The 13,434-nt window shown below is 38.1% G+C and overlaps 1 long non-coding RNA gene across 1 annotated transcript in view; it reads right to left on the bottom strand.

The window, feature by feature from the left end:
• Positions 1-8,066: 8,066 nt before the first annotated feature.
• LOC141921887 (uncharacterized) overlaps positions 8,067-13,434 on the bottom strand; it is a 43,184-nt gene continuing 37,816 nt past the window's right edge. The window contains exons 2-3 of the long non-coding RNA XR_012622815.1: positions 10,640-10,824; positions 8,067-8,400 (exon numbers count right to left, since the gene is read on the bottom strand). This is a non-coding gene — a long non-coding RNA (uncharacterized LOC141921887). The remainder of the gene's footprint in view (positions 8,401-10,639; positions 10,825-13,434) is intronic.

Raw genomic sequence — 13,434 nt, forward strand, 5'->3', positions numbered from 1 at the left:
ATATTAACTTGAGAATGCAAGAACAAGACCAACAGGTCAGACAGTGCCCAGTATCTGGTCTTCAAATTGACCAATAGCAGATAGAGAGAGAAGCCACAAAACACATATAATAACACCTACGCAAAGATCTCATGGCCTCCAGTGATTTGTAGCTCAGGGAATTCGTGAATCTGGCAGTGGTTTTGCATATAATAGCTCACAATATATTTATTTTCCATGAAGCTGAGCATGACAAACACTGCTGTGGGTTCACACAAGGGAAAGCACCACTTCCTCCTAGGTATTACCAGGAAAGATAGCTACTAGATTTATCTTGTTTACTTCTTCCTTCCTGTGATATTAAACACCTCTAAGCTTGTGTTTAACCTCACTGCAACCCACTCCTTTTCACAGATCTAAAGGCATGTCATTCAGAAATGCAAAAGTACAGGTGCAAATAATTTATTCTTACTTTTTTCTTGATAAGACAAAACTGCACTTCATCTCATTTTCTCACTTAGAATATTCTTTGTCATTCTTCTGGATTGGATGCCTCAATCACTGAATGAGCATCTAACCTCTGTCATGTTTTCTTTTCTACAGATCACTTGGGTATCTATTCATACATTTCACTATCAAATAATCTTAAATGGAATTTAAGCACATTAGTTGTGGAGAGCATTTCTGCTCACTTGTTGTCAGAGACAACCTGGCTCTAGTGGTACTTACTATCTATATTAGATTATATGTTTCACAAGATATCTGAACCTCAACTCCTTTCCCCAGTTTGAGCTGTAGTGGTGCTTATATTGTAATGCAATACCAGCAGCTGGAAAGCACCTAAACACTACCTAATCCTGCACAAATTATCCTTAGTACACATAGAGTTCAACTCAAAATCAGTCAAGCAAAGAAACTTCCATATAATTTTCTGGTGATTAAAGCATTCAACAACATGTAAGAGCTAGACTCTAGTCCTTTCTCAGCCTCTGGGGGCTCTTATCTCCCAAAAGAATAATAATCTCAAACACACGTTTGTCCTCTTGCTGAAAATGGGTCCTGGGAAGTGAATGAATGTAAGAAAAAGAAGTAGCAATGGGGATTGTGATTCTGTAAGCAGTGGAAAGGGGGTTCAGATGAAACATTTAACGTGGGCAGCTACAGAATGTAGTCTGAATATGATTTATCAATCCCACTGTGCTATTTAAAGGCAATATGCTATCAGTCAAGGCACAGAGAAACTTAATCTTTCTCCAGGACACCCTAAATTGTATCCCTTCACAAGCAAAGATATTCCTTGTCTTCTTTGCCTTCTGACACTGCACATCAGTGTCCTGGTTTAACCAGGATAGGGTTAAGTTTCCCCAGCAGTGGGGAGGGAAGCTCTAGCTGGGTTATTCATATATCATGCTGACATGTCCAGGAGCCAGAGCGCGGGAAGAATCAGTGGACGCGTGGGTTGGCGCAGCCGGTTCTCTCACTGCTGTATCGGTCTATACCTTGCTCTGTTCATTGTTATTACTGTTACTGTTATTTTTATTGTCGTTGTTTGCCGTGTTGCTGTTACACTGCTGTATTAAACCTTTCCTTATCTCAGTCTCGGGGCTTTGTATTTCACTCCCTTTGTGGGGGAGGGGCAGCGGCCGCGTAGTCTCAGACCCCGGCAGGGGCTAAACCATCACAATCAGTGTTCAAGTATGTACATTAGTAAAAGAACACTGCACTAACAATACATAAGGATACAAAGCCAAGTCCCTCAAAAATTTGAAACTGTCTCTAAGATTGCTCATGCAACTTAATTCTGGTATTTGTGACTTTGATATTGATTTATTTATCACAGACTCATTTCCAGTCTTATTCAGTGTATAGGGTAAATGGTAATCAAAGCAAGAATGGATGGTGAAAGAAACCATGGGTTGAATAACAACTCCAGTAGACTTTGTGGACATAGCTTCTTCCAGGGAGGCCTCAATCACCTGATAAAATCATGACTCAAGATTATAAAATACCTTGTGTGTTATTACACATATAATGTGCCATGCACATCTCTGATATATCATAAATAAATATACATGGCATTACATATACCACCTTGTCAGAGGGCAAACCTGAATTTCACGGATGGATGGCCTAAAGGTCAAACATACAGATTTTCTCCAAGACAGCAGTTTTTCTCATCAAGAAGGAAATAATATTGTGTGGAAATAATTTTCAAATGTACTCTGAGTTCTGAATATAGATTCAAGGCTTTGACATAAACAAAATTTCAAGGTGTTCTACTATATAGTACTGTAAATGAGAACCTTATGAGCATTAGAGCTTTCCAAGTAAAATAATGTGAAAAGGGGAAGTTGGGGAGGTTTAAATATCAAAAGATATAGAGAGAATTACCAGCACCAGCCAACAGGGTCTGACTATATACATCATCCTGGAGTGCCTATCTATCTAGAGCTTTTTATTTGTCCATTTTCCATAGAGAAGGCTGTCTGTTTATGATGGAAATTCGGCCTATTGACTATAGTAAGTAATTGATGAAGAACTTGAAGAGTGACGTCTTATTATCACTCAGAACACATTGTAGGAAACCACTTGTAAAATCTTTCTCTATTATTTATATATTTAGATCAGTAGATTCATTGATTTTAAAACTATTTTAACAAATCCCTCTGAAGTTCATAACATTTTCCTGGTTGCCAAGAAATTCTGTGAAGGAAGTTTATCAAATATTGTGCATTTACTCTAAGCAAAGCAAAGAAGGGTCATCCACTAGTGACTGGACAGCATCAGGACTGGTTTTCTTTCCAGACAGAATCCTGAATTTGCTTCCCTATTCCTTCCTTAATAAATAATTAAATAATTTCTGTGTGTATTTAGTTCATAAATGTCTCTGTATAGAGACAGATATATAGACAGCTAGACATACATGGATCCCACTATGTAACAGATACTACCAACTAAACCTCCCTCTGGCAGAGAGTAATATGAGCAAAGATGTGTCAAAACTGATTTCCCCAGCCCTTGAGGTCTTGGTTAGGTAGCTGATACACTCTGATCATTTCCTAGTTCATTCTCCCACAGTGAACTTCTGCTCCACCTGTTTGTTGTACCCTCACATTGTCCCTAGATTTGTAGTTAGAGCAATTATTTCAGGAGTAGAATGTTTCACTGTCATGTGTGAGATAGGTGTTTTCTTCTGTTAGAATAGAATAAGGCTGTTAGAAGCTACTGCAATTCAACAAAATAGTCAGTTGCTCTTCTGTTCTTTAGTTTTGCATATAATTTTATGTCACTTTTCTCACTAGAATTCCAAACAATGCAGTAAACAGCATGGCTATGCATATTTTTTTCATCTTTTTATCTTCTCCCAGAAGAGAAATGTTCAAAATAGTTTGTTTTGGTAAGGTTTTTCTAAAAGTTTTGAAAATACATGTGTTGCTTTGCTATTTCTTATAGCAGATACTGATGTTTGTGGTCCCTAGTTCATGGGGAAGGGCTTTAGTCCATTTGTGTGCTTCCTTGTTTATTTCCCTCCCTAGAATTAGAAGGCTGAATTTAAACATTATTACAAAGTGATCCATTGTGATAGAGGATCAAATCTCATATAGAATGGTTCCAATTCACAACTTTGAAGTAGTCCTAAAATATGCATAGAATGAACCAAAGATGAGAACTGGAACCTCCTTTTAACTTGAGCTGAATGGCACATATGTTTGTGAGAAGGGCAGCCAATGTTGATGAGAAGATGGACTGCAACACTGGTAACTGTACAAGTCTCTCAAATGTTGGAGGCTCCCTGTCCAGTTATATCACATTACTACGGTCAAGATGAAAAGTAAATAAAGATGTGAAGAGCTCATAAGAGGTACCACAGATGAACAGACACTGGAGTTACCTAACAATTGGAGAGAAACTTTTGATTGTGCTAGGATAGATCATAGCTAGAGCACTCAGAGATTGTGGGGCAAACTGACAAATTGATGAATTGCTGATAAATATCTGCAAACAAAAATCTGAAACAGGAAAAGGAGCTGTAAACTTTCCTGAAGGCTTTTTTCTTTCTAGTAGCATCACTGCCATTTTACTTGAGCTTTTAATATTTAATTGCTGATGTCTTTTAAGCATGAGACTATTTTGAAGGTAGGAACATTGCTACAATGAAGGACAAGGAGTTGCATTCATCAGCTGCATATTAATACATCTCTTCGGACAGTGAATTTAACAGCTACATGCTTATCTAGGGGCTAATGGGGAGAATAGATCATTATAGCACTTCTAGATTAGTCGGATTAGTATCCAGCTTTGGCAAACTGAGGTTATACACTGGGCCACATGCACACCTGCAGTGCATTGTAAGCTACTGCTTTTGATTTCCTCTTTTCCCCCCCCGAGGAATAGGCCTGGAAGGGATCTAGATAATTGCATCCTGCCAGTCTTATCTTGTAACCTCATCACATAATCCTGTTATCAAGTTCCCTCTGAAAATGGTTTCTTGCTTCAACTACTTTTATGAGATGGCTGCTCAGGCATCACATTGGTGGTTGGGAATGTTTTAATATCCAACCTAATTTGCTCATGGCAAGTTTATACATTTTTGTTGTTGTGGTAATATCAGTTTATATAGACATTTCACCTCTTAATGTCTACCATAACCCTGTGTTTAACAATCAATGCCTTTATCTTTGAACACATGCCTTCTTTTGACAGGCCAACTGTTCACTGATGTTGCTCAGTCATCACTCCGTAATTTCTCTTCTCCTTTACAAGTTCCTTGTGCCTGAGCCCCTGAGACACTTCCTCAGTTCACTGGCGCAACCCTTCTCAATTTTCCTAGTGTACCTTTCCCGTACAGTACCTCCATCCTTCAAACAATGAGTCACCACCTTCTGTTGATTGACATTGCCCTACCAGTCTCCTCCAAGTCATGCAATATGGCCTAGGTGCCAACATCTGTTCAGATAAACAAGTACTTGTAAGCGAGCAGAATTAGGCCCTTATTGGTTTTATTTAGTAGGACTGCACACAAGACATAACCATTTTGGCAGTCTAGCACATACCAGAATTCTGTGGGGATTGAAATTTTGGTGAAATTTTACCCTTCATGCAGTGAATTTAACAGGTTGATATATATATATCCAATATCCAGAGCAAACTGTTCCATCTAAGAGTCTCTTACTACATAGCTCAAGCACTATACACTATACTGAGTTTTGCTGACACTGATGTAAATCTGCTAATTTCCCTATTTCGTTGCTGTTGCTGAAAAATGACCTAACTACAGATAAACAAGGCTTTGGTTGTTAGACCAGATTCAGGATTTCTCTGCTATGATCTCTGATTCATGACAAGAAAAGAATAGTTGTAATATACTAGATAAGCTTTCCCCTGATGATAAACCCGGAAGTAAAATTTGCTGTACCCAAAGACTTCACATTGAGGCACAACAGGTTTAAAATCAGAATATGGGTCCACTCTATACAATCAACATCTGGGACTCCCCCACACGCACAAATAGTGGAAGGGAACTTTTTCAATGGATAACTTGCAATTATCTGAACTTTGTCATTTTTTACACCAGCAGGTGGCCCTAGGTCCAACCTTTTCTGGTGCAGTAGGAGACTAATGCACTGAGTGGAAGAAGTGGGGCAAGCTGCTAATCAGAGCAGCCCCTCAAGGCATCTGCCACCTGCTGCCTCCTCCAAGGAGCTCTTCTGATTAGTTCTCTACTAATGCATTCACCTCCTGCGTATGCATTATGACTAAAGCTAGTGGGACTACTTTCCACAGACATGGCAGGCAGAATTTGGCCCAGGACTACCACACTGAGTCCTGTTGTGGGTGTTCTATTAGCACATACTGACTACCTTGTCTAAGCTGATTACCTAGATTTGGGTTGCTCTGGAGCGAGTTTTTTTTAACCTCACTGACCTAAAACCCACTCACGTCATGGTAATGGGTCTGCTGGGCTTGCTCCTTTTGCTGCAGGGCTTGCTGGTAGTTCTTTCCTTGAACACACTGAGGTATACCATAGTAATCAGGTCTGCACTGTGGATATAAAATTGCCTGTTTGTTACACTTACCTATTTATTAATCATATTAATCCACCTCAGCATGCTTAACACGATAGAAATTTTTAAAATCATAATAGGAGATGCATGTTGGACAACTATTAGTTAGACTGCATTTTTTTAAGCAACATGAAGGAAAAGTTTTACTCTTTGTATTTTTTTTTTCCAGACTATAATGGCCTATTTATAGGCCAGTGCTGAAAGCAAAGTGTAAATGGGAAGATATGCTGTCAGAATATTTCTCTGTCTAAATAACATTATTGGCAGCCAGAGGAGTAATAACGTAGGAAATCAATTGGGAAATTTGGTTAAAAGTGAATCTCACAAAAATTCCTCACAAAATGTATGAGCCTACTGTATTCCTCTCCTTTACAAGCATTCAGCCTGAACAGTTATCACAATATCATCACAATGGGTAATTCACTTCAAGAGAAAACAGTCATTTAAAAAATAAAATAAAAATAAAATAAAATAAATCTGTACCAACTCGTCATGTGCAGAGACAGGGGTAGATCTCACTTTCCCATTGTGTTGGGCACTGATACCTCATGCCATTAAAGAAGAAATCAAAAAGTTAACAGCAAGAAAGAATAAACTAAAATGAGGGCTAGTGGAACCAAAGTCAAACCTGATGAAAACAAAACATTATTCTGTTGGACATGGCAGAGCAACATACATAATTACCCACTTTCACTTTGGACTCAAATAAGCAAAGGAAAATGCAGGAGTATAGTTAGCAGTGTTCAACACTGTCTGTAATGAAGACCATTTTATCATACAGGAACAGTTCCTCTCTTTCCTGCATTTGCATCTTCTCAATACCCCTTACCACTCTGATAGTTGACATTAAGTGCAGAAGAGTCTTATTCTCTTCTCGGACTTGCTCACTTTGTTTGACATGATAACAAATGATAATCTAATAAAATCAAGGCTATCCACCACCCAAGTGCAAAAAAAAAAAAAAAGAGAGCATAAAAAAGAGAGCAACAATAATAATGGTTGCTCAACTGCAAAGTAACATATGCTGACCGGGAAGGAAAAGTGGAAAGGAAAAAAAGAAGAAAACAGATGAACATGAGGATGTAAAGTCAAGTCAGTTCTGGCATTTGTCACCTTCTGACACCCTGCTGAGAGCTGATTCTTAGTAACCTCTTACCTCTTAGATACCTCTACAACTAATACCAGATTACAGCAGCTTTTCCAGCATCCAGCCTATATTGATTTTGTATTAATGAATTTGGCTCAAGCTAGAATATGTTTTAATATGGCACAACTTGTGTCAGATCTTCGCTTCACATGACAGAAAATGGTTTCTCAGCAAAATGTCATTTGGAATGGAAACTAGATTTTTGAAGAAACATTGAGGGTTCAGGAGTCTTCTACATCAAAGACCCAGTTGACAAAAGAAAAAAACAAAACATGGAGTTCTTTTTTTCTAATAAATTAACCCTTCCTTTTCCTCTGGGGAAAAAAGGGGGGGGAGGCAGGGAGGAAGGAAATTTTAAAACTTAATTTTAATTCATAAATGTTAGAGGAAAAACAGTTCACACAAACATATGGACATGTCCCGCCATACACTACACAAACATGTTATCAACTCTTTCACAATACCTAGTATTTTTTTATTTTTCTTATGAACCTTAGCACCAATATGAGGCAACATGTGAGAATCTCACCTTTCATTTTCATACATAGTCAAATGTTCCAAGCCTTAATCCTGGCATGTAAAGCTAAAAAAAATATGATACAACACACATACAGGCTCCTTTACATTTTATCTTTTTTTTAAATCTTACAGTTCTTTAAAATTCACTTTATAACTACAGGCTTTGGGCTTCTGGTTTGATGTGTTTTGCTGGTAGGCAACCTTGAAATGATGACATTTCAGACAGAAGAACTTCTCAATTATTTTATTTCTACAGGTCATAACATAAGCCATTAGAAGAACCAATAAGCAGTATTTATTTTCTCACACAGGGAATTTTCACCAAAGATCATAAACATGATAATTTAGGACAGTTAACTTTTGTCACCTTTTTAACATGACCATGAGGAACATAGAAGAATAGGAACAGTGAACACCACATAGAGATCTGAGGACAAAGCTGAATCGTTCAGCCACAATGGGGAACATGAAGGAGGAAAAGTTGCCTTTGTATTTTTTTCTTTCTCTTAATCAGCATCCTGACCCACTACTTACATGAGACATGGCTCTCAGGTGAAGCAGCAGCGTTGGGATGATGCAGCTGTGTACACCTGGGATGGCTGCTTTGGCTTCTCTCCTTTCTGTTTCATTGCTGTTCTGCAGACACCAGATGTGTTTCTGTTTCCATGGGAGGAGGGTAATCACCAGCAGCTGTTTCAAGCACAAAGAGATGGAGATTTGTTTATTGGTGCTAGTCCATAAGTGTTACAATAACTTGTTGAACGTTATTGGGATTTTTTCTGCAGAAACAGAGCAGCCAGAGTGGAGCCAGAGTGGAGAATAAACTTAATGTTTCTGTAATGAGCAACAGACTTTCTAAAGCAGAAGTGTAAGCATTGTATGCTACACACTCTCAAGGAGCAAATGCTTTCCTTCAAGCTGTGTCAGGAATAACCCATCTCAGCTGATAGGAGTCCCCTCCTGATACTCATGCAAAACAAAAGGAAATAGCAGAAAACTCAGCGAGTTCACAGTCTGAAGTTCAAGCTAGAACACAGGAGTAAGGCTGCAGTTTGACTACAATTTTTTAACCAGCGTTCCATTCCCTAGTTTAATGTTAGTACATTTCAGAGCTGCTTTCACTGTGGTTCTCTGACCCATTGTAGGCATGAGTTAAAATTTTAGATCATGGCTTAGCTAAATGGATCTTCTCCAAGGAGAGGGTTGGTTTCTACTCAAGTTTGTTTCAGAAACTTCTCTAAGATACTGAGTCTTTCTAACTTTTATTTTCAAGACTCCCATGATATTTTCAGTTATTCCTAGTCAAAAGAAACACGAGACACAGGGTCCTAGGTAGAAATTCAGCTGGCTCAAACAGAACCCCTGTGTTCTGTAGGAGAACCCATGAGATTTTTTTCTTCAATCACTTAGACTCTTTTGAAGAACATATTCAAAATCTAAAATCTGAGCCTATTTCCAAATATCTCATTGATAGGAAGGAAGTTTTACAGCGGTAATACTGGAAGTATCTCTTAGAAGTCATCACCATGTCATCATTGAATGAAGAGTCCTGAACAGACAGATGGAAGATAAAGTAGAAGAACACATAAAACTTTCAATATATTGATTATGATTATTATTACTATTATTATCATACTCATCGTCATCTTCATCATCATCATCATTATTATTTTGATCTGTTGGAGGAAACAACAAAAGAGTAATGTAGGAGAAACTTTGAAATAAGGTCCTCTTTTAGGCTTTGGCCAAAAGCAAATCTTTAAAGTCAGTTCATAATTGCACTGGCAACCAGTAGAGACTCTTGTATATGTCAATACCAATGAGCGATTGTCAATATCTCTGATCAGCAACATTTTGCATCATTTGTAACTTGTATACTGAGTCTAAAGGGAAACTTCTAACTAAATCATTACAGCACATTGTAAATGCAGGGACCAGTTTCTCTTAAAACGCTTTAGTAACACTTCATTAATTATATTGAACCTGCAGCCCAAAATTCTTCTTGCTTATATTCATCACTTACCACGACCAGTTGTCTATATATTGTCTAAGACACTACTATATCAAGCTGAATAGGCAAATTATACCCCATAGATCTTAGTAGAGGGATAGAGAGCCACAGTTCTCACTGGTGTCAGCAGTTTAGACACAGCTGAATGTGGCATCTGACAGAAAGAGAAACAAAGCAAGGCGTGTTAGCAAATACTTTGGTTAATAAAGGTAGCCAGTTTTTCTTTTCAGGCATTTCCCACAAGCTGAGTCAAAACCTCCTGTATTTGCTATTCACAACTATTCATTAAGCAGTTCTTTGCACCTTCATTGTACTTGGTTTTTGTGAGCTGATCTGATTTGTTCAGTTGGTGACAGTAGATCACATGGCTCTGTACTTTGTTTTCTGTACTTTGTTTTCTTTGACAAGGATCGTTACTGATCTTTGGTTACTCAGGGTTATGGTATCCTGTTTCATTCTATTGAAGATGCTTGGAAAACACTTAAAAAATACAAATTAGCAGATTGAGAGATTTTACTCTGGAGGAAAATAGACCCCAAAAAGTCATAGAAAGCAGCCCTTTGCTTATAGATAATTATTTTGACAAACACTTGCAAAAGAGTTGGACCTCCTGTATGGATCCTGCATCTACCTCACTTTCTTTTCTGCAGCTGGTTGAGCAAAGTGGATCTGTTATTGTGAAAAGATTAGGAAAGTAAGACAGCAGACCAGCGTTGCAATTTTCTACCAGAACCTACCATGTGTCCCAGCAGCAATTTTGTGCTGGGTGTTAGAGGTGATTTCTAACTGGACCCAGCCCCTCTCCCCTTCTCTGGGCTTGAGTATTCATCCATGGTAAACCAGTTGGCTCCCTCCTAATCTGAGCCCGAGCATAAACAGTCCACCCAGCAGCATGTTAGGAACAGTCAGGGACCTTACCTGGACCCTGTCACTGTATCCCATCACAGACAGCATCAGTGTCTTGTCAAGCCTGGACTCATTGCATCTCAAACTAGGCAGCAGGAAAGGATTCTGGATGGAAACTGTAGGAAACGCAGGAAGACTCTAACCAGATACAGAGCTTCAGCCACAAGAAACAGCTTCCAGGATCACAGAATAATTATCTGAAATAAAACGACAGAACACATTATCATTTTCATTACACAGGCCTCATATATTATTCTTCATACAGTAGTATGAGTAGAGCTTTCAAACCACTCTTCTTTTAATCTCCATTCTTCCTTCTTCATCATCACATTTGCTTATGTTTTCCTAATACCTGCACCAACATTAGTCACAACTGGCAGGAGCCCATAGAGAGCTTTAGAGAACATTATTTTTTGCCCTCTGTGCATACATTAGTGTTGCCCTTTAAAGACACAGCCCTTTGTCCTTTTAATGAAGAATAAAACTCATTTCCAAGCATTCCAATAAGATTATCTCAAATAATAGCAATCCAATTAGCTCAGGCAGTTTGAAGTCTCACTTAGGCTCCCAGGTGGTATCCCCCATCATTAAATATACTGCTTTAAAATACTTCTAAATACCTGTCTAGTATCTAGTGCCAAAGATGCTTCTAAGAATGCAAGTAATATCCAGCCCCTAATATCAACCACATTTAAAGGAGGAAATGTGGATGAGGAATATCCACACTTGGCACACTTTGCCTCACAGCTTGTGAGCACCTCAGCCTGGCCAGTTCAACTCAGGTCCCCTCTGTCACTTCAACAAAAGGTTTGAGCCTGCCTGTAGTGTTAGGAATATTAAAGGAAAGCATAGTCAGTTTGTCAGTAAATTACAGATCCCCTCATCCTTCAGGTCTCACTGTCTCCTCGCCACTGTCAGTACCTTTTCTTCCTTTACTTCTTAATGTGGGACTTCCATTGAGATGAGCTATAATTACTTACACAGTTGTCCTATCCTGCTATGGCATTCGGGCATCTTTCCTGGTTACCACAGATATCTCCTTTAGTTCCAACTGCTAACTTCCCTTTAGAAACTGTTTTCTCTAGTTGACTTTAAATATAACTAGCTTCTCTCATGCTCTAAATACTCAAAAACTGCTGTTCTTGCCTCCAGCTTCCAACTTTTTTTTTTTTTTTTACACTTCTGTATCCTCTTGGGGAATTTCACTTGTTCCAAAAATCATGAATTTCAATTTACCATATTTTTAAGCTTTCTTTTAAACCCACTCACTTAGTGAAAAAAGTTTAAGCATTAGACCATGTTATCAGCCACATGTGAGAGAGGATTGAGGGAGAATTAGTTGAACTGGAAGTCAGGCTCTTAATACATGTCAAAAAAGCTCAAACTCTTCCTGTCTCACAGCCTTAGGCAAAAGGAGATTTAAAGAGCACACAGAAAGCACCAACCTGTTTTGTCTTGCATGTCTCTTGTTGAGGTCAGCTGTGTAGTCTGAAAGCATGTTCAGTGCCGAGAGAACAGTCAAAATATAAAGAAGTCTCTATAAGGATATTATTTTCAAGAGTTGGTATTCCTCTCACTTGTAAGGCAGTCAAATCTAAAGATATATGGAAAAATCCTAACAGACCTCTAATTTACCATCAATTAGTCCTTGATTAATTGGAAATATCTTCTGCAACCCAGAAAGGACAAATTAAAAAAGAAAAGTCTTAATAAAGTATATATGAAGGAATTTCTCAAAATTGACTGCTCCATTGTCATTCTAAATAAAAAAAAAAATGGTATAGAGATGAAACATGGACTATTTCAGTGAAAATCATTAAAGAATGATTAAAAGTTACCAGCAAATTAAAAAAAAGAAAAAAAAATAGGATGTTAGGAACCTCTAAAAAAACCCCAGTGTTGAGTGTGATACAGTAAAAAGTGCACAAAAATACCAGGGCCTAGAGCCACAGTTACTCCCTTGGAGGTAGAAAAATATAATGAAGAAAAAGAGTTCAGATTCAGCAAGATTCAGATGGTTTGGATGATTGGACCTGTGGGGGATGAAAATACTTCACTGTGAAATAATTATTCTTGAGCCAAGGGAAATGTCTGTAGGATATTGGGAGAAATGGCTCAATTGTTCAGTTCAGTGACAAAAATGGTATTTGGGGATAATGGAGAAAAGGAAGCCTCCAACATCACATCCATTAAAAAAGTTAAATGCTATACTTGGTTTTATTACCAAAGAAGAATACAAACCAAAAGTGCTTATAAAGTTAGTGCTGGTCAGCCCCAACCTGAAGTACTGTATTCAGTCCCCACTGAAGCTGGAAATAGTATTACCATAGAAGGAGTGCAAGAAAAGTTAGTATCTCTAAAGTCTAAAAAAATCTGAGTTATCTGAATGGTTGGGAGGCAGCAGTAGGGGAAAGGAAAGTTTGAGATAATATGGCATATCGCAAAATTTGAGAGTGACATCTTCTAGAAAGTCACATTATGCATGTTCATATTATGTATGAAGGAGAGAATGTTGTGCTAAAATGCCAATGAAAGCTGTATACTTATATCAGGAAGAATATAGTCCTTTTCTACTTTGCTGTCTGCATGTTTTTATTCTCAGCCAACTCCAAAAATATGAATTAACTTCTAGGGCTTAAATATATGGTTTCCAATCAGTTATAGTTAAAAATCAAACAAACACAAAACCTTCATAACTCAATATCTTCCTGAATCTGTGTAATTGGCTATATATTGGCAATGAACTAGAGCTTCACTATAGCTGTATTGTTGAAAATATCACATCTCTGCTGAAGTCAATGGGATGA

This window comes from Strix aluco, chromosome 3, assembly GCF_031877795.1.
Source record: "Strix aluco isolate bStrAlu1 chromosome 3, bStrAlu1.hap1, whole genome shotgun sequence".
Taxonomy (NCBI): domain Eukaryota; kingdom Metazoa; phylum Chordata; class Aves; order Strigiformes; family Strigidae; genus Strix; species Strix aluco.